Here is a 27728-nt window from a genome sequence, read left to right on the forward strand (position 1 = left end):
ACTTGTTGGATAGAGGGAGAAAGGCACCCTTTCCTCAAGTGATGTAAGGCATGCAAGAAAAAACTGTCTCCCTAAGGAGCGTGATGTTGCAGGGAGTTCCTCCACCTCAAGTATGTAAGCCCCTTACCAGATCCAAAGATCTCCTGTCACAGAGATCATACAGCTATGGCCGGACGCCCCCGCCTCCGCGCATCCCATCCGCTAGCTGCTTTCTTCTGTACCTTGCCCGGACCGGTGTGATACCACAGTCCTGCCGTAAGGTAAAAAGAAGGAGGCCTAGCATTGATTTTAAAATCACATCTTGGGTTCACCAAACCAAACGTACAGAACTCAGTGCCTTTCATGGAAACACTCTCACTGCATCTTCAAACAACACTTCAAGACACCATTCACATACTACTATGCTACAGACCACCAGGACCAAAGACCAATCTCCTTACGCCACTCACTGAATTCTTCTCAATACAGACCTTGAAAACCAAAAACCTGCTGGCACTTGGGGATTTTAACCTGTGGGCAAACTCTGCCCAAGACTCCATCGCAACCGCCTGCGTCAACCAAATGGAAGAACTTGGCCTTCAACAACTGATAAATTCTCCCACGCATGGTTCAGGACACACTCTAGATCTCATCTTCAAACAGAATATGGACATCAACGTATTTGACAACACTCCACTACCATGGACGGACCACCATGCTATTAAATTTAGAATCACCACTAACACCATCCTCCAAAAACAGAAACGCGCAACAGCAACACACTGGAATAGATCTCAGAAGAAACTTCACTCTGATCTCTTCAAAACTACATTATCAAGCAAAATTCTTTTGCTAACCTCAAACCTCTCAACAGAACAAACACTCAACTCCCTAAACAATGTATTATTACAAACAGCAGACTACGTGGCGCCAAAACGTAGAACACTCATCTGCAAAAAAACCTCGAGTTGGTTTAATGGCACTCTCACCCTACTCAAGCAAGAACGTAGAAGAGCTGAAAGAGCATGGAGAAGAAATCCCACCAAGGAAAACCATGCTAACTACAAAGCACTCACTGTGAAATACCACAAGGCAATCTTCAAAGCCAAAAAAGAACATTTCTCAGACACCATCTCATCCGCCTTAAACCGTCCGTGGGAACTTTTCAAAATAATTGCTCAGTCAATGAACCCGACCTGCTTAGAGCCCCCAGCAAACGATACTCAAGAATTCTGCAATGAGTTATCAGATTTCTTCATCGACAAAATCGACAACATTCGGAAATCAATCCATCAGAAAATAACAACCAACCTCACTCAACCAAAGCAAAAAGAGGATATGGACACGAACATCACTCAACCACCGAATTTCTTTTTGTCCCCAATCACCACAGACACGACTAAAAACATCATCAGAAGCCTTCGAGACAGCACATCACCGAACGACATCATCCCCACTAAACTGTTTAAAGAATGTTCCGACATCTTGGCCCCTACCCTAACCCATCTCATAAATCAATCATTCAAAGAAGGGACTGTGCCAACCTCCCTCAAGCAAGGCATCGTCAAACCCCTGCTAAAGAAACCCAATCTCGACCCTAACTAGCCTCAACGCCATCTCCAAGATTATAGAGAAAGCAGTAGTACAGCAGCTACAACACCACCTGGGCACACACCAACTCCTGGACCCTCTGCAATCAGGCTTCCGCCCAGGCCATGGCACAGAAACAGCACTTCTCAAAATATGGGGCGACGCTCTTGAAGCAGCAGACGACGGAGAACAGGGTCTCCTGGTACTGTTAGACCTCAGCGCAGCATTCGATACAGTGGACCACAATACTTTACTTGTCTGCCTCGCTGAAGTTGCAGGAGCTACAGATTCTGCTCTAAAATGGTTTACATCCTTCTTAGAGAATCGCTCCCAGACAGTGAAACTAGGAACATTCACCTTGGAAACCCGGGCAGTCTCCTGTGGAGTCCCTCAAGGCTCACCCTTGTCACCAGTACTATTCAACATATACATCCGCCCACTTCTCAATATCATCAGGAAAACCGATCTCTGCTTCCACTCATACGCTGGCGACACCCAACTCTACCTTCGCATCAACGGACAAAAAGACCTTCATCAGCAATTACAGAAATGCCTCACTTTAATAGATGACTGGATGACCACTAGCTCCCTCAAACTCAATGGATCAAAAACAGAACTTCTTCTTCTACAAGCTAACAAAAATTCCAAAATAAAGACTCCATGGACACCTCCCACCATCCTCAGACCAAGCCAAGAGTCTCGGAGTCATTTTTGACTCAGGAATGACAATGGATGCACAAATAGGGTCAGTGGTCAGCGGATCCCACCATCTCCTCCGCCAGCTACGTAGACTCATCCCCTTCATCCCAGAAGAGGACAAAGCGGCAGTTGTGGGAACAATCATCAATTCCCAACTCGACTACGCAAATTCGCTCTACGTAGGACTACCCCAATATCAGCTTGCACGCTTACAACTCATCCAAAACACGGCGGCAAGACTGTTAACAGGAAAAAAACCCTGGGAATCCATCTCCCCATCCCTAAAGAGCCTACACTGCCTAACCGTGAAGAATCGGATCACATTCAAGACCCTCTGCCTCACCCACAAATGCATACAAGGAAACGCTCCACTATATCTCCGTGAGAAAATAAAAAACTTCACACCGAATCGCAGTCTTCGATCAGCTAACCAAAACCTCCTTATCATTCCCAAATACTGCTACAAAGCAAAGGGAGAACGAAGATTCGCAGTCCAAGGACCTCGACTATGGAATGCTCTTCCAACCAACATCCGCATGGAAGAAAACCACCAGGCCTTCAGGAAAAAATTAAAGACCTTCCTTTGCTAAGAAGCTGACAACAGAGAATGCATCCAGCGCCATGAGGCGATTCAGTTCGCATTTGCAGCGCTTTACAAATCATTCATTCATTCCTGCAGTCAGCATGCCAATTGAATGCTCCCTCAAAACTTGCGACATCTGTGGCATTGTGCTGTGTGATAAAACTGCAGATTTTAGAGTGGCCTTTTATTGTGGCCAGCCTAAGGCACACCTGTGCAATAATCATGCTGTTTAATCAGCATCTTGATATGCCACACCCATGAGGTGGATGGATTATCTTGGCAAAGGAGAAGTGCTCACTAACACAGATTTAGACAGATTTGTGAACAATATTTGAGAGAAATAGGCCTTTTGTGTACATAGAAAAAGTTGTAGATCTTTCAGTTCAGCTCATGATAAATACACAGTGTATACTGTATATAAACACTGTATATATTATCCGGAGCTACTTCATTCCAGTGTTTCTATATTGACTGATTTTTTCTATTCACTTTGATTTTTTTTTAAATGTTCTCCTGATTCTTTGTACTTTTAAATGTGGGCAGGCTGTATAGATAAAGAGATGTGCCATTTTCCAGCCCTAACAAGATATTGCACCATCATCTGTTCTCTCCGAAGGTGTCGCACCCTGGTTATCAATCACCATAACAGCTTGATGTTATATATTAACAGCAAATCTTATCAAAGGCTTATAGATGATGGCACTAAAAGGAAATTTATCGCTAAACTGAAATTGTAAGTTAAAGTTCTGCCTGCAAAGAAGATAGTGAATACTTAGCTCTCCTGCTGTGTGTGCCATAATGGCACTCCATTAATGAGAAATAACCCCGTAAAGTCTCTTCAAAAACCAATACTGATACTGTAGTGTAGTTATCCTGGTCCCCTGATATGCACAATGGTATCTACTGTTGACCTACAGTATATCATTGCCATGTCCTGTAGAGACATAGGGGTCGTGAGTGGAACTAAGTGCAGTGGGGTCCAGTAAATTGGCACTCTCAGAAGTGTTGGTTTCTGAAGAGCTTTTAGGGACAATTTCTCTTTGTAGAGCCACATTTTACACTATCCCTATTATCCCCTATCTTTTATACATCTTTTATTCTCACATACATTTTAGTGACAGAAACATAGTGAGCCTGTGGCTCCGTGTTATAGACATTCTAGCAGTGTTTCTCAAACTTTTTTTCAGTCAAGGCACTCTTTAAAATGATGGACAATCTCGAGGCAACCTTTAAAATTATGGACAATCTTGAGGCAACCTTTAAAATTATGGACAATCTTGAGGCACCCTTTAAAATTATGGACAATCTCGAGGCACCATTTAAAATGATGTACAGTCTCCTGGCACCCCATTCTAAAATGTAAAAAACTATTCTAATAGTTTTCTATAATGCAGCAACATCCACAGATGTAGGACACCCAACGTTAGAGGTGATTTATTCTTCCAAAGCAAATACACTTTTGCACACTGGTACTGAATAGTATTCCAATGTTTCTCTTCTTCATCACTCAGCTGATGTGACCCCAGCGCTGACGGAAAGGGGCACAGAGGGTCAAACAAGGATGCCTTTCTGGTAATCGATTTGCTCCTTATCAACTGTTAATGTCATTGGTTGTTAGGACGCCGGCGGATAGAAGGTCTAAATGGGGAACAATGCTACACCTGTGGCTTTGTGTAACTAAAAGGCAGGCTTCACCCCACCCCCCCCCCCCGCACTGGCATTTATACAATTTTTGGGCAATTTTTAGGAATTTTGCCAAGGCACCTGTCAGGTCACCTAGAGGCTGGGTGACAGATGCACACCGTTGGGATCAGGAGTGCACCACAAGGCAGTGGACCCTATGGCTGACTGCTGCGGATGGGAGTCCGGGTGGTAAGGAAGGCAGGGCCGCTGGGACACCAGAGCCTCTAGAGGTGAGGATGGACTGGGCTGCAACTGGCTACAGGTCGCGACCCCCAGGGTCCCCCAGCTCACGCCCACAGTAGGCAACAGGAGGATAGGGATAGTAAAGGAATAAGCCAAGGTCAGGGCCACAAGCAGACAAGGACAACAGAGTTCATGCCAAGGTTCAGGGTCACAGGCAAACAGGGATAGTCGGGGACACGCCAGAGGTCAGGGTCACGAGCAGACAGGAATAGTAGAGAACACGCCAAGGTCGGTAACTGAAACAAACGTAGAGCACACGGCAGGCAGGAACAGGAAGTCAAACACGCAAAGGTTGATCAGCAGGGCTGGCCTGCAGTGCAGAGGTTAATATAGAGTTCTCTGATAGGAGCTGGGGTGGGGCCGTGCTAGAGGAGAGTTAATAAAAGCAGTCAGGTGAGAGTCAGCTGGTCTTTAGAGATGAACACATGGAAACAGGTAAGCAGATAGACAACACTATTGCATAACCATGACAGCACCCCTGAGGAAACCTCAAGGCTCCCTGGTTAAAATAGGCTGTTCTAGCCTTTACCTAATATTAACAAGCCACAGATGAGCTTTAAAATGAGCTCTCTGTGACCTCTGTAACCATGGAACAAATTATCTTCAAAGTACAAGGCAAAATTGAAACCGCTTAAAGTGTATTTGTGGTCAAAATATTGTAGCGCCCCCCTGGGTCTACTGGGAGCAGAAAGGTACCTCCAGATACAGGGAGCAAGCTTACATTCACCCCAAGGCTGAGTCTATGGCTATAATGGGAAGTTGAACAGAATTTAGGCGCCAGTCACTTTAGGTATTTTTCAATGCTTTAATGAAAACTTGATAAAAGTTGTAGGGGAGAGGTTTTGGGGGGGTTCAGATACACTTTTAGCAGATCACTTACAGACTCCTTGAATTCAAAGGACAAACAGCTTTCTTTTTAGAAGATCTTGAATACCTGGATAAGTCTCTCTCACAGACATAGCAGCCAGTATCACTCTTGGATAAGTCCCTCTCACAGACTTAGCAGTCAGGAGCTAGTTACCTTGTTTAGATTGTAGAACAGCTTAACAGTACCAGAATCTTTAAGCTGACCCGGTGGTACTGTAAGGGTAGTTTAGATATAGGTTCCTCCAAACGAGTCACCAGGCCCTTCTGAGAGACCAGCCTTCATCCTGGCTCTCTCAAGCAAGGGTCTTCCCCTGGATCTCCTCAGCTCAGCTCGGCTCGGCCTCTTATACATAGGCAAGACATCCTAAGGACCACCTCAGGGTTAGTAGGCCCCGGACAGGCTTCTGGGCCTACTGCAGAATAGGCAGCAGCACATCCTCAGGCCAGAAGGGCCCTGAGGTAACGAATGACCAGAGCACATGGCATCTGTCAAATAAATACCCCTTCCCAGAATGCACAGCGGCCAGGAACCTCCTACTGGGCTGTTTTCGGAAAAAGAATATTCATTACAGCTCAACCTAGTTGTAATTCTCACACTGTCCTGTGGTACCAGTGACACATACTGGCAACATTGGGAAATGCACAACTCAGCCAAGTTTAAAACAGAACCAAATACATAATCAAATCTGAGCTGTTTACAGCTCAGCCAAAAACTACATTTACACTATAGCCCCAATTTTAGGAACAGGGGGCTACAATATAACATCATATATTCATTGCCACATTGTATTTAAATTATTTCTAGCCTAGTCCTATTAATCTCAATGATCTTGAAGTTTACAAATTTACAAAGTTTGCCACTCATTTACCTTCTTAAATTCTGTGACATGTAGTCACCGTGTCCTGTGAGTGGGCACTGCTGTGTCACACATTTCACAGAGCCTGCCTTCTGAACTACAGAGGTGCTAAGAAGAAGCGTTTCAGGAGGTGGAGTCAGTACAGGAATCACTGCTTGCAGTTAGCAAGGTACCATGGGATATGTAGTCCTTGGAAACTGAAAGTAAACAGCAGAGAAGAAGCTGCAAAGCATGCAGGGAATTTGGGAAGTTGTGGAAAGAGGTGGCCAGTAGACAGGTAGCTCTCACAACATGAAATTCGATTTCTTTCAAGTAAGCTTATGTTGGATTATCAATATTAACATTTGTTTGTATTGCTTTTACAGTGTTAATGTTATAAGATGAAAGTGTATGCACCATACAACTTCTTTCACGTCATCCTCTCTGAAGCTCAGCTGCCCCTCCTCCATGAAAGAGAAGGTGGAGAGGGAAGTTGAGCAGTCTTAGTGAATGATGTAAACAACTTCAGTTCTTCTGCTGTGAACTTTAGGAATGAATTGCTCCACTATGCTGTCAATATGCAAGGACCAATGGGGGCTTGTTTTGAAATTTTGAATTTCTAAAGCCTGGACTTTGAAGTGAACCTTTGCATTGCTAATGCATATCCTAGCAACAAGTTAATTTTAATGCCTAGCCCCCTTTTGATATTTAGGCTACATTCACACTTGTACGACTTCAAAGTTGCCCTGACTTTGGAGTGCCACTTTGACCCAACTTTGGATGGGAGCAACTTGGAAACGACTTTGGCTTTGACCAGTGATAATGGACAACTGTTGCACACACATTGCCTTTTATAACATTCAGGTATGACGTTCATGCAACTTCTGAGGGTTAACATTGAAGTTGCATGAAATTCAGACCAGAGTAGTGCATGAACTACTTTGAAGTTGCTACAACTTTTAGTTGCATATATATTAATGGTTATCATTGGAAAACATGGGGAACGACTTGTAATGGAACTTTGATGTCCAAAGTTACATGGCAAGTTGCACAAGTGTGAATGGAGCCTTAAGCCTCGTACACACAATCGGACTTCAAACAAACTTTTCTGTGGATTTCTGTCCAAAGGGAGTTGGCCGTGAACTTGGTATGCATACACACGGCAGGACTTTTTCAGCCAATTTTCACCAAATCACTTGGGTTTTCAGCTCATTACTGCCACCCTTTGGACAACTTCTGTATTGTCTGATCTTTTGCATTGGTTCTGAGCATGCGTGTTTGTACTTTGGACTAAAGTCCGATAGATTTGTGTACACACGATCAGACTAGCCGACGTAGGACTTTTGTTGCAGGAAAGTTTGTCTGTTCGCACAGCCAACATTTGTCCGATGAAAACCGAAAAAGTTTGTCCGATGGAGCGTACACACGGTCAGATGTTGCCTTAAAACAGGTAATTTGCATGTTTGTTGTCAAAAAGTCTGATTGTGTGTATGGGCCTTTAGTCATCTTTCTATTTCTTTCTGTCACTCAATTAACTTGAAGGGGCAAAGAAAAATACCCAATACTTTGGTGTACAAAATTAATGTGACTCCCCTTCAGTCTTGTGACAGTGATGGTACTTGATGAGTGACCCAGAGCTGTCACATAGGGATGGAGAGAAAGTCTTTCGCCCTTTGTAAGTTCTGAATGAGGTTGCAGAACTTGTTCTCCCAGCTCCCAAAGGTGGGGAATCGAAAGTAAGTAAATGCTGTGGGGCCAACATTAAAGGGAGCCTATTTCTTTGACCTGCATAGGCAAAGATTAGGATCACTTTAAAGTGATACTGTTAGCATAATGTGAATAGACATCCCACCCAAAAAAAAGATACTGACCTCCGTCTCCAGCAAGCCACCCACATTCCTACCTCCATTTCAGCAAACACCCAAATACCCCATGTTGGCAGATGACTTATTCTTCTCTGCTATGTGACAGTGCTTGGACCTAGTGATAGCCTACTAGCACTGTCACCAATGCCCATGTAGCCAGGTGCTGGGTTACAGAAATATGGAGAAGGAGACATTGGGGGAGATTTACTAAAACTGGTGCACCTAAAAAATGGTGCAGCTGTGCATAGTAACGAATTAGCTTCTAGCTTCGGCTTTTTCAATTAAGCTTTGACAATACGACCTAGAAGCTCCAGATTCTGTGTGCACCAGTTTTAGTAAATTTCCCCCATTGCCTTTAATTCTGTTCCCCCTCTACTGAGATATTATTGTTTTGCTGCACCATTCTCCTCTGGACAGCAGGGGGATTGTTAAAGTCAAGCAAGCCCATACAATTCTATGCAGAGCGCTAGGAATCTGGGTAATTGTAGTTTGAGACAGCAGCCATATAATGGGGCAAATTGACTCCCTACACAACATATCTCAATAGGCATTGTGCAGTAGGAGAAGTGAGAGATGATTTTTATTAAACTGCCAGGGAATTTTCTTCCTATTGGCACAGAGGAAGTTAGATTGAGAGCACCTCTGTTTGACTATTCGCTGCCAGTGGCAGACCATACCAGTGGCAATCTGAGCCTGAGACTGGGAATGGAGACAAAATTCTATAAAATCTGTCTTAAAATGTATGAGTACTACCCTGTTTCCCCAAAAATGAGACCTAACGTGATTGTCGGTGATGGATGCAATATAAGCCCTACCCCCCAAATAAGCCCTAGTTAAAGTCCTTGTAGGTCTTATTTTCAGGGTAGGGCTTATTTTTGGGGAAAAATAAGGTGAAGAGAAAAAATAGTAGGGTTGATGTAATTATTCTATAACCTTATCACTTTTTAGCCTCTTTAACCACTTCCGGACCGCTGCACGCCGATGTACGTCCAAACTTTGACGGTGGATATCGTTGTTATGGCAGCAGCTAGCTGCCATAACCCTAGTATCCCCGTTTTCGTGCGGCAGCCGACTTTCTGATAAAAGTGGTCCCTGCGGCGGATTCGCCACGAGATCACTTTTATCGGTGGCGGGAGAGGGCCCCCTCCCCTCCCGCCGTGATCCGGTGCCCTCCGTCGCTTACCGGAGCCGTCGGTAGCGGCGGAGGCGATCGCGTCCGTCTCCCTTCTGTGCCTGGAGACGAGTGAGGCTAAGATGGCGCCCACTCGTCTCCATGACACTGCTGGGCGGAAGCGAAGTCAAAACGTCACTTCCGCCCACGTCTCTTAAAGGCACATTTTTTCAATGTCATTTTTTTAAATGACTTTTTTTTTATTGCATTTTAGTGTAAATATGAGATCTGAGGTCTTTTTTACCCCAGATCTCATATTTAAGAGGTCCTGTCATGCTTTTTTCTATTACAAGGGATGTTTACATTCCTTGTAATAGGAATAAAAGTGATACAATTTTTTTTTTAAATAGTGTAAAAATAAATAAAATAATGTAAAATAAATAATAAAAATAAATTTTTTTTTTTTAAAACCCCCCCCCCATCCCGACGAGCTTGTGCGCAGAAGCGAACGCATACGCGAGTAGCGCCCGCATATGAAAACGGTGGTCAAACCATACATGTAAGGTATCACCGCAACTGGTAGAGTGAGAGCAATAATTCTAGCCCTAGACCTCCTCTGTAACGCAAAACATGCAACCTGTAGAATTTTTTAAACGTTGCCTATGGAGATTTTTGAGGGTAAAAGTTTGACGCCATTCCACGAGCGGGTGCAATTTTGAAGTGTGACATGCTGGGTATCAATTTACTTGGCGTAACATTACATTTCAGAATATAAAAAAGAATTGGGCTAACTTTACTGCTGTCTTATTTTTTTATTCAAAAAAGTGAATTTTTTCCAAAAATAGTGCGCTTATAAGACCGCTGCGCAAATACGGTGCAAAAAAAAGTATTGCAATTGTATTTTATTCTCTAGGGTGTTAGAAAAAAAACATATATAATGTTTGGGGGTTCTAAGTAATTTTCTAGCAAAAAAAAAAACTGTTTTAAACATGTAAATACCTAAAATCCAAAACAAGGCTGGTCCTTAAGTGGTTAAAAGTGATACTAAAGTGTTGTTTTTTTTCTATAAAAATGACAAACATGTTATATTTACCTCGATGGGAAAGATCCTGTGAGCCACACAAAACTAAATAAAACACTACTCAGCTGCGTGCATTAAACACGTCTCATACGGATGCAAATGACAAATGTAAAAAGGGTTACGCTGCACTAGAGTGTGTTAGACATGCTACTAAATTATAGCATGATAGGACAACTGCGTCTAAATAAAAGCATGTGGATGAGGGAAACAAATTACGAAGTATATGATGAATACTAATAAATATGAATACAAATGTGAAATATGACAAATACATATAAACGCATCAAAGTAATAAATGCAAATTCAAATGTGAAATATGACAGATTAACGCATCAAAGTGCACAGGTACCAATAAGCATACCTGAATCACAGCATTACAAAAAAGTGCAATGAATAAATGAATATAAACGCATCAAAATGTAAATGTGTCAATATGCATAACTAAATACAATATGTGCACAATATAAACGCATAAACTGCAAATGTGCAAATAAACATACTTATTACAATATAAATATATATATGAGCATGTAAAAAGTGCTAAGTGCAAAAAACAAAACAAAAACAATTTGGTGTCACACAGTTCATGTGTAAAAAAGTCCTCAATGGAACCAAAAAATATAGTTCACTATAAAGTCCTATAAAAGGTATAAAGGTGCCTAAACGCGATGTCCACTGTTGATACAATCAAACTTGCTAGTAACTCTCAAAGTGTCACAGACCATGCAATGGTGCAATTCGGTGACCACAAAGGTAATGCGCTCACCTCAGAGCGTGTGACCAAGTTGCTAGACAAAGTCAAACCACGCTTGTGAACCACCCCGGGTTCTAAGTAGATCACAGGATCCCAGGCTCCAATGCAGTAAAGAATATATAGATGGGAAGAAAAAACTACAGGTACTTATGCAATTTGATGCGTTAATCTGTCATATTTCACATTTAAATTTGCATCTATTACTTTGATGCGTTTATATGTATTTGTCATATTTCACATTTGTATTCATATTTCTTAGTATTCATCTATTATTAGGTCTGCTTACTTTGTAGAGGTATTTTGTTTCCCTCATCCACATGTTATATTTACCTGCTCTGTGCAGTGGTTTTGCACAAAGCAGCCCAGATCCTCCTCTTCTCGGCAGGGCTGGTGCAAGGATTTTTGACACCCTAGGCGAAAAGTCATTTTGCCGCCCCCTTGCTCCACCCCTGACTCCACCCTCTTTGCCCTGCCCATGCATATCCCACCTTTTTAATGAAGTGCCCATCAAATGCGGCCTCACCAGCGCCCATCAAATGCGACCTCACCAGCGCCCATCAAGCCTCACCAGCGGCCATCATATGCAGCCTCACCAGCGCCCATCAATGAATGTTTGCTTGCTTCCATTCATTCAGGAGTTGGGAAACAATCCTCCGCTGCATCTATGACACTATGTGCGAACGGAGCGGCGGATGCCTGCTGATGCTGAGACTTAGTTGCTTGCTGCAGAGAGAAGAGAGTAGGAACACCAGTGGCCGGGCGCCCTAGGCAGCAGTGCGCCCTAGGTGGCTGCCTAGTTTACCTAGTGGTAGCACCGACCCTGCTTCTTGGGTCCCTCTTTGGGCCCCCTCCCTCCTGTTGAATGCCCCCACAGCCAGCAGCTTGCTATGGGGGCACCCAAGCCGAGCTACAGCTCCCTGTGTCCATTCAGACATGAAGCCGCGACCCAGGGTCGCCCACTTTCTCTCCTCATTGGTTCTCTGACTTTGACAGCAGCGAGAGCCAATGAGGGGGGGAGTCCTGGGAAGATGAGACACTCCTTCAACATCGCTGGATCTAGATGGACCTCAGGTAAGTATTAGGGGGGCTGCTGCACACAGAAGGTTTTTATCTTAATGCATAGAATGTATTAAGATAAAAAAAACCTTCTGCCTTTACAACCACTTTAAGTTTACCTAGAATAACAATATGGGATCTCAACTCACAAGTCTGCAAGTCCTCACTTACAGTATCTCACAAAAGTGAGTACACCCCTCACATTTTTGTAAATATTTTATTATATCTTTTCATGTGACAACCCTGAATAAATTACACGTTGCTACAATGTGCAGCTTGTATAACAGTGTAAATGTGCTGTCACTTCAAAATAACTCAACACACAGCCAATAATGTCTAAACCGCTGGCAACAAAAGTGAGTGCACCCCTATGTGAAAATGTCCAAATTGGTCCCTATTAGCCATTTTCCCTCCTCAGTGTCATGTGACTCATTCGTTTTACAAGGTCTCAGGTGTAAAAGGGGAGCAGGTGTGTTAAATTGGGTGTTATCGCTCTCACTCTCTCATACTGGTCACTGGAAGTTCAACATGGCACCTCATGGCAAAGAACTCTCTGAGGATCTGAAAAAAAAAAATGTTGCTCTACATAAAGATGGCCTAGGCTATTAGAAGATTGCCAGTACCCTGAAACTGAGCTGCAGCACGGTGGGCAAGGCCATACAGCGGTTTAACAGGACAGGTTACACTCAGAACAGGCCTCGCCATGGTCGACCAAAGCAGTTGAGTGCACAAGCTCAGTATCATATCCAGAGGTTGTCTTTGGGAAATAGACATATGAGGGCTGCCAGCATTGCTGCAGAGGTTGAAGGGGTGGGGGGTCAGCCTGTCAGTGCTCAGACCATACACCGCACACTGCATCAAATTGGTCTGCATGGCTGTTGTCCCAGAAGGAAGACTCTTCTAAAGATGATGCACAAGAAAGCCCGCAAACGGTTTGCTGAAGACAAGCAGACTAAGGACATGGATTACTGGAACCATGTCCTGTGGTCTGATGAGACCTAGACAAACGTATTTGGTTCAGATGGTGTCAAGCGTGTGTGATGGCAACCAGGTGAGGAGTACAAAAACAAGTGTATCTTGCCTACAGTCAAGCATGGTGGTGGGAGCGTCATGGTCTTGGACTGCATGAGTGCTGCCGGCACTAGGCAGCTACAGTTCATTGAGGGAACCATGAATTCCAACATGTACTGTGACATACTGAAGCAGAGCATGATCACCTCTCTTCGGAGACTGGGCCGCAGGGCAGTATTCCAACATGATAACGACCCCAAACACACCTCCAAGATGATCACTGGCTTACTAAAGAAGCTGTGGGTAAAGGTGATGTATTGGCCAAGCATTTCTCCAGACCTAAACCCTATTGAGCATCTGTGGGGCATCTTCAAACGGAAGGTGGGGGAGCGCAAGGTCTCTAACATCCACCAGCTCCGTGATGTCTTCATGGAGGAGTAGAAGAAGACTCCAGTGGCAACCTGTGAAGCTCTGGTGAACTCCATGCCCAAGAGGGTTAAGGCATTGCTGGAAAATAAGGGTGGCCACACCAAACATTGACACTTTGGACCCAATTTGGACATTTTCACTTAGGGGTGTACTCACTTTTGTTGCCATCAGTTTAGACATTAATGGCTGTGTGTTGAGTTATTTTGGAGGGAACAGCAATGTTGGACAGTTATACAAGCTGTACACTCACTACTTTACATCGTAGCAAAGTGTCATTTCTTCAGTGTTGTCACATGAAAAGATATAAAAAATATTTACAAAAAATGTGAGGGGTGTAAACACTTTTGTGAGATACTGTATGTCCTGGAGTTGATCTTTGTGCCTAGGGATGGATACACAGAACTTACTTTAACAATATGCGAAAAACAATTACACCTTTACCAAAATTTTGTCTAATGTAGCCTATGATTTTACGATGTAGTACTTTTCGCCTGTCCTTGTTTAACCACTTGCCGACCAGGCGCCGTCATTATATTGCGGCAGGTCAGCTTGGCCCTTTAAACAACTATAGCAGGTGGGGGACTCGATGCGCGTGGGCAGCGGGCACGTTGTCCGCCGGCCATGCGCGATCGCGGGCACAAGAGCCAGAACAGGGATATGTGTAAACACACACATCCCTGTTCTGACAGGAGAGGAGAGACCGATCGTTTGTTCCTACTAATCAGGAACACTGATATATGTCCCATCCTCTAGTCAGTCACATCCCCATACAGTTAGAAACACACATGAGGGAACACATTTTAACCCCTTGATCGCCCCTTCCCTACCAGTGACATTTACACAGTATTCAGTGCATTTTTATAGCACTGATTGCTGTATAAATGTCAATGGTCCCAAAAAAATTTCAAAAGTGTCCGATCTGTCCGCCGCAATGTCGCTGGATCTAGATGGACCTCAAGTAAATTGTAGCCCAAAACTTCTTACCACAATGCAGTATGTGAAATGCGTAACAAAGTTGTAGCTTGTGTCCTCTCCCCACCACGCAGTCTGTAGTAGAGGTGCTAAGTGAAGAGTGGGATGTAGTGGTGTTCAGAGGTGGGACGGGGGGTACCAGTGCTCAGTGGGGTGAACAGAGTGACACTGGTGCTCCAGTGGGGGGACAGAGAAGCAGTAAGGATAAAGGGGGAAGTGGAATGGATAGGTGGGCAGTGGGGGACAGGTGCAGTGGAGTGGATAGTGGGAGAATGGTGCTCACTGGTGAGATGGGAGGTAATGGAGTGGATGGGGGTCAGTGTACAGGGGCAATGGAGGACAGTGGGTGGAACGGGGGGCAGTGGGGGACAAAGGGGTGGAACAGGGGGCACTGAGTTGGATAGAGGAGTTATGGGCAAACAGTAGGGTGGATAGGGGGGCAGTGGGGTGGACAGGGTGGTAGTGGAATAGGGCAGTGGGGTGCACAGGGTAGAGGCAGGGGAGAGGTGTGGTAGACAGGGGGACAACAGGGTAGAGAGAGGGATAGTGGGGTAGCCAGGGGGCAGTGGGAGGATAGCAGGATGGAATGGGGCAATTGGGGGACAGGGTGTGGATAGGAGGACAGGGGGTGGTCAGGGGGCAGTGTGGGGACAGGAGGGCAGTAGGGGGAAATGTGGGGTGTGTAACTGTCTGCTTGTCACTTTAAACCTTTGTTCAGCACTGACTGACTGGTGAAACCTTTATTGTCTTCCTCTTGTTTCTCTGGGGAATGTTTTAATCACCAGACACTTCCTGCTTCCTCTAGTGTTAGAGAAAGGGGCTTTCATTTAATTCAACATTCACAGGCAATACAGCAGTACCTTGTGGGAAGGCGACAGTTTATGGAAGTTTTCTAAAGTTTAAAGTTTGCACCCCTTGGCAAGCGGAGCAAGGTATGCAGTAAAGGTGCATTGTCATTGTCAGTGTATATGTTTTTAGGCATAAACTGAGTCCATGCTGTTAGTTAAAAGATATGCTGTAGACAATCCACATGTTTGAACATATAGTCATGCTTCCTTAAATGTTTAATGTTAATTTAGATATATGTGTATAGATAATGGAACACCACTTTGTAACTCCACATTTGTAATTCTGTTGTAACCCCTTTTTGGTGATCTCTGTAAACGAATGTATTGTATATCATTTTACAGTTTTCACGGTGCAAATGGTGCTTATGGTGCTTATGGTGCTTAAAGTGTTTAAGGAGTCAAATATTAACCTCTGTGGTGTTCAACCTTAATGCACACCTTTGAGACAAAAGAATAAAAGTACTGCACCCGTCAGAAGCTCTCCTCTCATTATTTACTCAAAGCCAATGGGGCCGCTACAGGGTGGATAGGGGAAGTGAGGGGACAGGGGGTTGACAGTGGGGCTGTTGGGGCGGGGCCAGCTCTCCCTGCACGTGGGGGTACCTTTCGACCATGCACACACTCACCAATGCCTGGGACTGGGCAGAGACTGCGGTCATGTGAAAGTTTACCTTAAGGCATTTCCGTATCTTAGAGATGAGTTGTAACCCTGTGTCCAGTAATAAAATACTGAGCTCCTGTGAAAAAGTGCTGCCCTGTGTCACTACACACTGTAGCTTCATGTAGGTTGCATTAGGAGGGACGCTGCCAAGCCTACGCCTGCTCCACCAGTACCTCTGTTACCTCACTCCCAGTACAGAATAGGGTCCTGCCATGCACCTAGTATAGACTTCATGCGTGCACGTGTTACCTCCTTCTTCCCTGTACGTATGTGAATCATGGATCTCTGTAATGTTAATTTGGTTCCGGTTGCTACGGGAAACCGACTGCTGGGCAGGGCACCAACATGACCCTACATGCCAGGAACCAACATGTACCCCTATAAATAACTTTAGACCAGGCTTAGAACAGTTGATGCAGTTTTACTTAAAGACCCTAAATACAACTGTTTGGCTGCCCAGGCATACCTTAGAAAGGTAGTAGTGCATATTGGGATTCTCCAAGCCTTGGCTGATCTCCGAATCCCTGATGCCTATGATGGACTATGAGGCACAGCAGTCATTCCTCCACAGTAGTTATGGCATGTGGCCTGTCAGAAGACCCTGAACCCAGCCTTCCCCCAAATGTATGCAGCTGGTGAGTAGGCTGGTGAGTAGGCTGGGTACAAAAAAAGACAACAGAGATAGAGTTCCAGGAACTAATCACAAAATATTTGGATCCAAAAAGCCCAGGTACAGTAGCACACACAATCTTTCCCCCTCAGACTGTCAGGAACCATAAATCAGACAGAGACAGAAAATGCAGTAAAATCACACCTTTTAATATGGTGGTAAAAATGGTACAAATAGTAAACGTAGTCAAAACAGAGTGGGTAATCAGAACAAGCCAGTAAAACAGGAATCCAGAGATCAGCCTAGTCAGAAGCAGCAAGTGGAATCAGAAACCAGAAGGGAAGTCAGCCATGCTTCAGTGACACAGCCAGAGCCCGGAGATAAGTGTGAGAATCAGTCTCCTCCCTTGCTCCACCCATATCATAGAGTCGGGAGGAACTTTTTCACACTAATCTCTCCTGAGCTGGTAAGTGCAGACCATGGGGAGGAGGAGGCAGTGATGTATTTAGGTTTTGTGCTGCCCTAGGCAAGACTACAAATGGGCGCACCCCATCTAAATTTGTCCCACCCCAGCCGCTCTAAAATTGCGCACGCCCGTGCAAAGACGACAAACAACGTACATTTTACTATCCATAGACGAAGTATGGGAGGACGGGGACACTTTAATTTTTTTTTATAATTACATTTATTTTATTTTTTTAATTTTTACACTTTCTTTAATTTTTTTTAATCACTTTTATTGCTGTCACAAAGAATGTAAACATCCTTGTGACATAGGGATCCCTCCTGATGCTGATGGTTCCCGAGTAAACTGGAAGTGATGTCATGTCATCGTTTCCAGTTTACGGTTACGAACAGCCGAGCAAAGCCGCAAGATGGCTGGTTGCACAGGTTTCTAATTAAGCATTTTATATTTGATTGGCACATGACTTACAAAAGTAATAGTAGCTTGTGCTATATAGAAGAAAACGCAGTTTATGTGCATTTACATTTCTGAAAATGTACTGGATGCCTTTAAATCAGAAAAAATATATAGGTGGTAAAACTAAAATAATAAATAGACAACTGCCCCGGTTACTAACACATATGTGGTTTCTGTTTCATACAAGAGGAAATGGCATGTAATATTACTGATGACTGTCAGATGGATTCCAAACATTGAACATTTTCAGTAGGAAATTGCAGGACTGTTATGGCTCTGCTGCCATTAATATGGGCAAATGTTTCATTTTAAAGTCAGAAGAGTTGTACCCTGAAAACAACAACACTCACCATCTTTTCTGACCCAATAAGGGTCTCCAATTGCATTTTAATCATATCTGGCTGGCCTGGGGGTTCCCCTTATCCTCCTCTCTCCTATCGACACAGAGCCCGGGCCGTGAGGAAGTTGTGATGTGTAAGAATGCTGCGGAGGAGGGTAGACAGAGCATTAGGCTCCACCTCAGCCAGTCGCATTAAGCGTGGCTGGTCTGGCCAGCCACCGGCCCCTTTATGTGGGCGCCATTCCCTGCCCCCCCGGCCAAATATGCCCCATAAATGGCACCAGTCTCTGCCCAGTCTGCTCCATAATAACACTGGTGCTACAGCAAGCCGTGGACTGTTTTTGTGAGGCGGGACAAGGAGGGGGAGTCTTTTTGTGCGGGGGCTTTTTTTTGCCGCCCCCCGCAAAGTGCCGCTCTAGGCCTGTGCCTTGTCAGCCTAGGCCAAGACACAGCGCTGGGGGGAGGGGGGAAACTCTGTATACCCAGTCTATCTTCTGTATACTTAGCCTCTCTGTATATACTCAGCCTCTCTGTATATACCAGCCTCTCGGTATATACCCAGCCTCTCTGTATATACCAGCCTCTCTGTATATACTGAGCCTCTCTGTATATACCAGCCTCTCTGTATATACCCAACCTCTCTGTATATACCAGCCTCTCTGTATATACCCAGCCTACCTTCTGTATACCCAGCCTCTCTGTATATACCCAGCCTATCTTCTGTATAACTAGCCTCTCTGTATACCCAGCCTCTCTGTATATACCAGCCTCTCTATATATACCCAGCCTACCTTCTGTATAACTAGCCTCTCTGTATAACCAGCCTCTCTGTATATACCCAGCCTATCTTCTGTATACCCATCCTATCTGTATATACCAGCCTCTCTGTATATACCCAGCCTATCTTCTGTATACCCAGCCTCTCTGTATATACCAGACTCTCTGTATATACCCAGCCTATCTTTATATACGCAGCCTCTCTGTATATACCCAGCCTCTCTGTATATACCCAGCTTCTCTGTATACCCAGCCTCTATGTATATACCCAGCTTCTCTGTATACCCAGCCTCTTTGTATATACCCAGCCTCTCTGTGTACACAATCCACATCTGGTGGCAGGTGACGTGACAAGCTCTCAGGTTACCCTGATGTAATGAGGGGGGCTTTGGGACCCTTATGTAATAATATATAATGTTCTATATATACACACACACATACACACGTATATTATATACATGTGTGTGCCCGCCCAAGTGTATGACTCTCTTTACTTCGCTGCTATGGGCTCTAGCCCCAGATCTTTTGTAGACCTAGCAACGGCCCTGCACAGTGGTCGTTGTGCACAGCCCCAATGACTGTGAGTGATGCTCTGAATTCTAGGCCCTAAATGGCAAGCACTTGCAACCATCTGATGCGCTCAATATTAGGGAACATATAATACAATAAATATATTTTCCAATCTATTTATGTGTGGTTGTTGCCTACAAAGTCCCAACAAAGGGGGTTCTTCTTTTCTAATACAACAGGGATGTGGCAACAACACACTAGTCTGACACGGTGAAATACCTTCTTTGCTAAATATTAGGGAACAAGTATGTCCAAACCTAGTTTGTTTTGATCCTGGCAAGTCTGCTCATCACTGATCACCAATTTGTACCATTGTGTGAACTATTTCTTGAGTCTTGAGGCCCCTTTCCCCGTTTTCTTTAAAGTTTCAAAGAATGCAGTCTGGACCCAATTTCTCACTACTCACACACTCTCTTTCAGAGAAATCATCTCTCACTGAAGGAACATAGGCCAGTAGGCAAGTGTTTTATTATAAGTGTCTCATAGGTGTCTCGTTTTATTTTTTACAGGTATTTATGTAAAGCTGCAAATTTACATACTCTACATTAACAATGGTCCCTGCCCTCAAGGAGCTTACAATCTAAGGTCCCTACCTCACATGCATACATACACATACTAGGGCCAATTAACCTACCAGCATGTATTTGTAGCATGGGAGTAAACCCACACAAGCACAGGGAGCACATACAAACTCCATACAAGTATTGTCCTGGTTGGGACTGAAACCAAGGAACCTAGTCCTGGATTGCAGAAGTGGTAACTACTGGGCCATTGTGCAGCCTTTATCATGGTTACTGCCTCCAGTAAGCGAGGACAGGTGAGGGACCTGTGCCCATGAAAAACAAAGAGATGGATCCCAAGTTTTTAGACGGAGGGCAGGATATGAAATAAAACTGATAAGTGATCCTTCATACTGGCCATGATATGATTTCTGCATGAAAAAGTAATATTTTCACATAAAGGCTTGTAGAGTTTCCAAGACGACAGTGTGGAAAAGTCACAAGGCTGTCATAAAAGCAAGCTTAGCAGAGTTCTTCAGCCAATGAGGACTCAAATGCTCTGGCTGTTGACTGAGGAGAAAATGTAATAGATAAATGTGGATTACCGGGATCACGTAGATAAGACTGATGCGTCTTTGTCCATGTTGGATAAAGGAAACTCCCCGTACACATGGCATAAACACACAAATAACTGATATTAAGAACTCACTAGCAGGGGATCTGTGTATTGATTACCTGTTGTTATAGAGATGGCTGTACTTAGAGAAGAGGCAGATTAGTCCTGCTTTGTAATGTGAACATTTATATAACACCAATCAGTTTGCTGTTTATTAACCTTTTCAGTGGTAAAATATCTGTCTCCATTACAAAGCATTATTGCCATCTGCATTTTCATGCTCTAGTCCTCCTAACATTGGGATTTCCTGTTCTTCCCATAACATTGGCTTTATATACATTACTGCTCATGTGACATTACCCAGGGCTGAGTTTAAACATTCTCCAAACATAAGGATTTTGATCCATACTGAAATCCCAATTTAAACTCAGGATACAATAATAATGTCTGCAGTTATAAGTAATTTCTTATATTCTGGTGCTGCATACCTCCCAATTTTCTGAAATGGGAAAGAGGGACACCTATTGGGAAAGATATTTATTCATAGGACACCCCCTGCCACACCCCCTTACAAGGAGAATTAATACACAAAAAATTATTGGTTAAACCCACAAATGCTTTTTTTTTTACCACTACTATTCCTTAATATTGGCTTTTGAAAAGTACAAATGCAACCATTTAGAAATTGGATGAAAGGTTTAGCACTAGGAAACACTCTTTGATAGATAAATCATGCATTTTTATACAGGTATATAAACATAGCTCCCAACTGTCCCTGATTTGGAGGGACTGTCCCTGATTTGGAACAATGTCCCTTTTTCCTCCTCATTTGTCTCTCATTTTGGTCTGATCTATATAGCTATATATAAAATTTACTTTTTATCTTTCAAAAAGTGTTTCACAGTGCTAAACCTTTCATCCAATTTCTAAATAGCTGCATTTGTACATTTTAAAAGCCAATATAAAGGAATAGTACTGGTAAAAAAAAGTCCATGTGGATTTAATTAACCTTTTTTTGGTTAATTCTCCTTTAAGGGGGTGTGGCAGGGGGGCGTGTCCTATGCCTACATACATTTGTTACTAGGTGCCCCTCATTCCCATCTAAAAATGTTTGGAGGTATGTATACATCAGAGCAAAATGAGGGACAAATGAGGATGAAAGAGGAACAGAGGGACTTTGTTCCAAATGAGAAGCAGTCCCTTGAAATCAGCTATGGTGCTGAAAGGTCCTATTGAACCTTATTGTTCATGTGCAATGTGAAAACTGCCCAAAACATTAACATTCATGTATGATGAAGTCCTTACATCTATTACAGAAGTATTTCACAGGACTAGGGATCGACCGATATAATTTTTTCGGTGCTGATGCGATACCTATATTTCCACCTCTCAGGTCGATAGCCGATATTCTCTGACGATATTCTGTACATATAACGTTTTTATTTTTACACTGTCCTTTTACATTTTTTTTAATCACTGTTATTGCTGTCACAAGGAATGTAAACATCCCTTGTGACAGTAATAGGCAGGGACAGGTACTCTTTATGGAGGGATCGGGGGTCTTTAAGGCCCCTCTGCACTTGAAAGTTTTCCAAATGTCAAGATCGGTGTGTTTGAATGCTTTCTATTTTTTAAAACTGGCACCTATAAGATGCCAGTAATCTGGGAAGTGATGTCATGACATTGCTTCCAGGTTACTACATCCGAGACCCCAACAAAGCATCGGCTTTGTTCGGGTCTTTGGCCAGCTGGCAGATGTGCCGGATGGTTGCTCAGGCCTCCCGGTGGGACGGGAGAGCCCGGCCGAGCGGATGCTGAGTCACATTGGTTGTTATTACAATAAAGCTGACCGTCCGCCATAGCCGTCGTTAAGGGGTGGCTATTGAGGCTGGAGCCCTAAATCTGGGGCCTATAGCCCCGAGTCCAGGGTCGGCCATACTGTGAGAGAGTCGCAGGCTGCCAGGCACAGCTCTTCCCGCACAGCCGCGGCACTCTCACTAAGTCAGTGACACAGCCAGAGCCAGGAGATGAGTGTGAGAGTGAGTCTCCTCCCTTGCTCCGCCCACATCATAGAGTCTCCTCCCTTGCTCCGCCCATATCATAGAGTCGGGAGGAGCTGGTAAGTGCAGACCACGGGAGAGGAGGAACTCTGTATACCCAGCCTCTCTGTATATATCAGCCTCTCTGTATATACCCAGCCTATCTTATGTATACCCAGCCTTTCTGTATATACCCAGCCTCTCTGTATACCCAGCCTATCTTCTGTATACCCAGCCTCTATGTATATACCAGCCTCTCTGTATACCCAGCCTATTTTTTGTATACCCAGCCTCTCTGTATATACCAGCCTCTCTGTATATACCCAGCCTATCTTCTGTATAACTAGGCTCTCTGTATAATCAGCCTCTCTGCATATACCAGCCTCTCTGTATACCCAGCCTATCCTCTGTATACCCAGCCTATCTGTATATACCCAGCCTCTCTGTGTATAACCAGACTCTCTGTATATACCCAGCCTCTCCGTATATATCAGCCTCTCTGTATATACCCAGCCTATCTTCTGTATACCCAGCCTTTCTGTATATACCCAGCCTCTCTGTATACCCAGCCTATCTTCTGTATACCCAGCCTCTATGTATATACCAGCCTCTCTGTATACCCAGCCTATTTTTTGTATACCCAGCCTCTCTGTATATACCAGACTCTCTGTATATACCCAGCCTATCTTCTGTATAACTAGGCTCTCTGTATAATCAGCCTCTCTGCATATACCAGCCTCTCTGTATACCCAGCCTATCCTCTGTATACCCAGCCTATCTGTATATACCCAGCCACTCTGTATATAACCAGCCTCTCTGTATAAACCCAGACTCTCTGTATTTACCCAGCCTCTCTGTATATATCCAGCCTATCTTCTGTATACCCAGCCTCTCTGTATATACCAGCCTATCTTCTGTATACCCAGCCTCTCTGTATATATCAGCCTCTCTGTATACTAGGGTTGCCCCATCATCCCTTTAATCCAGGACACATATTAATTACACAGGTTCTGATCCTGATTTAATGCAGATAAGGGACCAAGTGAGTTTAATTACCACATTAATCAGCCACAGAACCTATGTAATTAATGTGTGTCCTGGATTAAAGGGATGATGTGGCAACCCTACTGTATACCCAGCCTATTTTCTGTATACCCGGCTTCTCTGTATATACCAGGCTCTCTGTATATACCCAGCTTATCTTCTGTATACCCAGCCTCTCTGTATATACCAGCCTCTCTGTATATACATTAGCCTATCTGTATACACCAAGCCTCTCTGTATATACACTAGCCTATCTGTATACCCAGCCTCTCTGTATACCCAGCCTCTCTGTATACACAATCCGCATCTGGTGGCAGGTGACGTGACAAGCTTTCTGGTGACCCCGATGTAATGAGGGGGGTTTTGAGGATCCTTATGTAATAATATATAATGTTCTACACATACACAAACACACACACACTTATATTATATACATGTGTATGCCTGCCCAAGCGTATGACTCTCTTTACTTCCCTGATATGGGCTCTAGCAACGCCCCTGCTACTGACAAAAGTTTCACCAGACAAGATGTAAGATAAAATCTACAGAGTCACAGATGGAAATAATCTAATGCAGGTCAAATGTCAGCAGAGCATAAGGCATGGGTATGGGAATTGTTTATTTTTTAAGTAATAATTGCACAATTCTCCATGTGACATAATGTGCTTATCAGCTGTATATCCGTGGTGTATTGCTGGTGTGGAAATTATGTATTGCTTCTCAGATATGCTAAGGATATTCATTCTCAGAAAATGTCTAGATAACACAGAAATGACCTTAGCTTGGCACATTTTTCAGAAAAGGTCAGGCTGACAATCTATTATCCCCAACTTCACCAAATTTTTTATGTGTGATTTGTCAGGGCTGGGCTCAGCCCTTCCTTCTCTGAGCTGGCCGCTCAGCTGTCGGCTAATTGCAAGCTCCCATCTCTCTCCACAGTTACTCAGCTGTTGTTGATTCTGCTCGTCAGTCCTGCCTATTTAAAGTCGTCCAGCTCACTTGATCTCTGCCTTCGCCTTTGTCAACATCACAGAGACTTTCTCCTGCTTTCCTGTTGAAGACTTGCTCGGCTGACGTTCCTTCTGGCTCCTGATCCTGCTTGCTGTACTACTACGTTTATCTCTGGCTCTCTGACATTTGCTTGGCTGACTTCCCGATCTGGTTACTGTGTTTACCTTATTATTATTATTATTATTAAACAAGTGTGATTTAACTATACTTCTGTCTCGGTCTGATTCATGGTTCCTGATAGTCTGGAGTATTCACAGCACTTCACTTTTTCCACATTTTGTTATGTTACAGCCTTATTCCAGAATGGATTAAATTAATTATTTTGCTCAAAATTCTACAAACAATACCTCTTAATGACAACGTGAAAGAAGTTTGTTTGAAATTTTTGCAAATTTATTAGATAAAAAACAAAAAAAAAAATCACATGTACATAAGTATTCACAGCCTTTGCCAAGACACTCAAAATTGGGCTCAGGTGCATCCTGTTTCCACTGATCATCCTTGAGATGTTTCTACAACTTGATTGGAGTCAGCCTGTGGTAAATTCAGTTGATTGGACATGATTTGGAAAGGCACAGACCTGTCTATATAAGGTCCCACAGTTAACAGTGCATGTCAGAGCACAAACCAAGCCATGAAGTCCAAGGAATTGTCTGTAGACTTCCGAGACAGGATTGTATCATGGCACAGATGTGGGGAAGGGTACAGAAAAATTTCTGGAGCATTGAAGGTCACAATGAGCACAGTGGCCTCCATCTTTCGCAAAGGGAAGAAGTTTGGAACCACCAGGGCTCTTCGTAGATCGGGCCGTCCAGCCAAACTGAGCAATCGGGGGGGGGCCTTAGTCAGGAAGGTGGCCAAGAACCCGATAGTCACTCTGACAGAGCTCCAGTATTTCTCTGTGGAGAGAACTTTTAGAGGAACAACCATCTCTGTAGCACTCCACCAATCAGGCCTATATGGTAGAGTAATCAGACGGAAGCCACTCCTCAGTAAAAGGCACCTGAAGGACTGTCAGACCATGAGAAACAAAGTTCTCTGGTCTGATGAAACAAATATGGAACTCTTTGGCCTAAATGGCAAGTGTCATGTCTGGAGGAAACCGGGCACTGCTCATCAATTGGCCAATACCACCCCTACAGTGAAGCATGGTGGTGGCAACATCATGCTGTGGGGATGTATTTCAGCCGCAGAAACTGGGAGACTAGTCAGGATTGGTTGGGAAAGATGAATGCAGCAATGTACAGGCACATCCTTGATGAAAACCTATTCCAGAGTGCTCTGGACCTCAGACTTGGGTGAATGTTCATCTTTCAACAGGACAATGACCCTAAGCACACAGCCAAGATAACAAAGAAGTGTCTCCCAGACGACTCTGCGAATATCCTTGTGTGGCCCAGCCAGAGCCCGGACTTGAACATCTCTGGAGAGATGTGAAAATGGCTGTGCACCGACGCTCGCCATCCAACCTGATGGAGCTTGAGAGGTCCTGCAAAAAAGAATGGGAGAAACTGCCCACAAATAGGTGTGGAGGTGTGGAGGATCTGGAGGTCCACTCTGTCTTATAATTTATCCCTCTGCATGAAGTTATCTAGAGTCTTATCCACTGGCCTATCCATTGACTATCCTCATCCCTTTATAATCCTTATAATTATCTTTACATAATTTCATACCATTTCTAATCTGTATATTTTTTAGGTACTTCACCAATTCATAAGGCACTATATGGCCATATGGTGTAACTAAATACCCATGTTTTCTGAATATGCTAAGTTTTTAAATAGCCTTGCAGGAGTTAAATGTCATTTTTGTATGTGTGCGCTGTAATCTTTTTTTCTGTCTGTATGGTCTTATGGTTGCATCTTTTATGCATTTGGGTGTGCCCCCAAATCTTTGTTTGCCACATCCAGTGACGTCACAGCTGACGGGGAGACGACTGCTGGACTGACTCTGAGCCTTGGTGATCCCTGAAGCTAGCAAGACATCAGTAGCGCCCCACACCGCCGACTATCTGGATTAGGACCACACGGCGAAGCCACCATTATGACCCTTACTCCTATGAGTTGCCATTTTAACCTTAATAAATTGTGTACCTGTACCTGTTCTAATATACTGCACTAAAAACAGAAAAACACAGAGGAGGTGCCCCTGTGATTTTATGGGCAAAGGATAAAAAACAGATAAAGTAGTAATAGGCGTATATAAAAAAGTAATACAAAATGTATTAATTACAAAAAACATGCAAATGAAAATTTCTACACAAAATTGGGTTATTCTAAAAGCAAAATGGATAGTCATGCTATATAGATATAATACAGCTAGGTTCTGGAACACACGATTTATCTCATAGTGGGAGGCCAAACGAAGTGCATTTTGTACACAGAAGTCCCAACATGTTTCGGAATATATGCTTAAATATTTAATTCCTTCTTCAGGGACTGATTTGGAACAAGCTGTATTATCTGGTGACAACAGCAAAAAGATCAAATCAGAAAAAATCCGCTGCAGAGATCATTCTTATCGGAAAGCGGACCGCCGGCCGAAGAAAAGGATACCGGGGTTATGGCAGCTAGCTGCTGCCATAACAATGATATTCCTCTTCAAAGTTAGGGCGCATATCGGCGTCCGTCGGTCCGCAATTTATTTCTTTTTGGAATAAAGCTTTGCATAAATGAATAAAAGATGACCATTGAAAGCACCCTGTCCGTGCTAAATGGTTTGTCTCAACTCTCTAACTGTCACTTTTGCTAGACAGCTTGGTGTGTAAAGGGAAGTAGAAAATTGCACACTTACTGGCTGGATCACCAAATGAAAAAGGGAAAAAAGCCTATAAAAAACTAAGGCAGCGACCACATGTAAAAACTGATGAGCTGCAATATAATAAATTTGTGTTTTTTGGATATAAAAAAATGATTTACCGTATATACTCGAGTATAAGCCGACTTTTTCAGCACATTTGTTATGCTGAAAAAGCCCCCCTCGGCTTATACTTGAGTGAGGGTCTCAAGTGAGGGTGCAGCCTCACTGTGCC

The sequence above is a fragment of the Aquarana catesbeiana genome, linkage group LG12 (assembly GCF_042186555.1).
Source record: "Aquarana catesbeiana isolate 2022-GZ linkage group LG12, ASM4218655v1, whole genome shotgun sequence".
Lineage (NCBI taxonomy): Eukaryota > Metazoa > Chordata > Amphibia > Anura > Ranidae > Aquarana > Aquarana catesbeiana.